This window comes from Alligator sinensis, unplaced genomic scaffold (genome assembly GCF_000455745.1).
Source record: "Alligator sinensis unplaced genomic scaffold, ASM45574v1 scaffold149_1, whole genome shotgun sequence".
Lineage (NCBI taxonomy): Eukaryota > Metazoa > Chordata > Crocodylia > Alligatoridae > Alligator > Alligator sinensis.
This window is the reverse complement of record NW_005842823.1, coordinates 657,475-659,854: the sequence shown is the minus strand read 5'-3', so window position 1 is coordinate 659,854 and position 2,380 is coordinate 657,475. Positions and strand designations below refer to the sequence as shown.

Here is a 2,380-nt window from a genome sequence, read left to right as displayed (position 1 = left end):
CGGAACCCCCCCCCCCCCCGCAACCCCCCTCCCCTTAGCTGAAAATAAGCAAATAAAGGCAAAGCGATGAGAAATACCTGCAGAATTGACCTTTCTCTATAATACGAGAGCAGAGAGGGGGGGGGGGGGGATATGTGTAGAGCCCTTGAGTCCTACTATTGCGACAAAAATGCGGTGATTTTTTTTTGTGGTGGTCTTATCTCTCCAATCTTTGTCCTGGCTCTTGTGTCTAGCCCTGAAGCGAGTTGAGATGGTCAAAATATTTCAGGGGTGGGGGTGGAGGGGGGGAAGGAGGAAGAAGTGCAACATTTAATCTGAACTAGCAGATCTAACTAAGAATGCTGGGCGATTTGCAAAGGTTATGGGACTCGTCACATGCTCCTAGCAGGCCTCTACATGACAACATTTTTTTGCCCTAGCACCAAATGTCTGTTTTTCTTATATCGGCCTAACCCCCCAACTCCAAATATCAAAATAAAAAAAAAAGATAATTCCTGATACAAAATATGCACCCCCCCCCCAAAAAAAAAACCCCACCAGCAACCTTGTGCGATAAAGGGATGAGGGCTCAGAGACAAGTTCTAGCTAGGATTTCCAGACACGTCGTGATTAAAAATAAAAGAATCCCACCACGGCATCCTATAATTGGGAAGAAATTAATTAATTACACATACACAAAAAAAATACCGCCATAAAAATGAAGGCAAAAAAAATTTAAAGGAAATTGCTGGGGAAATACGGCATTAGCTGCTCCCCTTTGGAGGTTAATAATATGATCCTTCCTATATCTTTAGTGTTGAGTTAAAGGGGTCGGTTATGTAGCACAGAGGATATGGAGGAAAACCCGAAGGAAATTGGGGCTCAGCCCCGACATCCAAGCGGACACACCCTTGGTGGAAATTCAAGAAAACCCACAACCCAACTCAGTGGTCTTTATTCCTAGCTCTGCTTGAATCTAACAGGGGTTGATCATTGTATGATGCTGATTATTATTATTTCAATTCCCCGCAATATCCCTATTTCCCCTCTTTGTCTCCTTCGTGTTCATTCCACTAGCACACTTAATTAATTAACCAAATGAACACGGCGCATAAGGCCAAATCTCCCTGCCTTAAAAACCCAACAACAACAACAAGTCCGGCTGATCCTTCAACAAGGCAGCTCAGACGTGACGAGGCAACCTCCCTCTTTGAAAATCCCCGATATTAATTTGTTCCCTTTAATGAAACTGGGCGGGGGGGGGGGGGGACGGGAGAGAGAAGGCTTTTTAAAAAAAAAATACTAATATTAAAAAAGAATTGTATAAACATGGCGACAGAGGAGAGCATTTGCACTCGTCACAAAAATGCAATGCATTCCTGGTTGTTTGCAGAAAATTTACAGCTAAGCAATAAAAGTTTACGACTGAATCACAAGTTGGATTGGCCACAGGAAGTCATGTGGACTCCATCCATGAACGTGAACTTTTTATTGTGGTTTCTCTTATGACTCTTTCGCAGTAGTCCTTCCTTTAACAGTCCAAGCAGTGCCAGGGGTAGGATGGTATTTTTCCCCCCTCATTATTAGCATCATTATTATTATTTTTTTTGAGATCTAGATTTTTTTTTTCCTCTCCTCGGGGTTGGAAGTGTTGGTTGCCTTGGGCATTTTGGGATATAATGTGTTTACTGCTGCGTCTCGTGCTTGCTTCCTTTTCTCAACCCCTAGGGGCAAAACGCAGTATATTTCCTTTGGACGATGCAGTGAACAGGGGCAGAAGGAGTTGTAAATACCTTTTTTTTTTCCTTTTTTTTTCTTTTTTAGGGAAAAAAACCCCATGCTATGCCTTGCTAAGCTCCCCCCATCCCCTGTCCAAGCAGAGAAGAAACTGTTTCGCTTTGGTTTCCATCTTTCTTATTTTTTTATATGATTATGATGATTATTTTTCCTTTTTTAAAAAAAAAAATGTTTCTGTGGAGCTGAGCTGCAGCGTCAGTGGATCAGAAAGAGAGAGAGAGAGAAAGAGAGAGAGAGAGACAGAGAGAGACAGGGAGAGGGGGAGACAGGCAACGTTGGTAAGTGTTCCCTTATTGGCTAAAATGTGTAACTAATGATCCATAGCAATGGGTGTTAAAGATAATGATGCATTGGGGTTTTTTTTTTTTTTTTTTTTGCGAGCGAGGGGTGTAGCTTGGATATGGTAGACTTGTGCTGGGCTTCGGCACCAATGCAGTTAATTCGGGGGAAGAGGGGCTTGCTCCTGCTGATGTCACATTTGTGCCGATCTGGTTTGCTGGAGACAGCCAGGGATGCTTGCTGCAGCCTGCTTTTGCATTGACAATGGTGCAGTGTTCACGGGGGTGGCGGGGGGCGGTGTGTGGGTGTTGCTGGAAGGCCTCAG

The 2,380-nt window shown here is 43.7% G+C and overlaps 1 long non-coding RNA gene across 1 annotated transcript in view; it reads left to right on the top strand.

The window, feature by feature from the left end:
• Window positions 1-1,512: 1,512 nt before the first annotated feature.
• LOC112547940 overlaps window positions 1,513-2,380 on the top strand; it is an 11,633-nt gene continuing 10,765 nt past the window's right edge. Inside the window, exon 1 of the long non-coding RNA XR_003091736.1 lies at window positions 1,513-2,054. This is a non-coding gene — a long non-coding RNA (uncharacterized LOC112547940). The remainder of the gene's footprint in view (window positions 2,055-2,380) is intronic.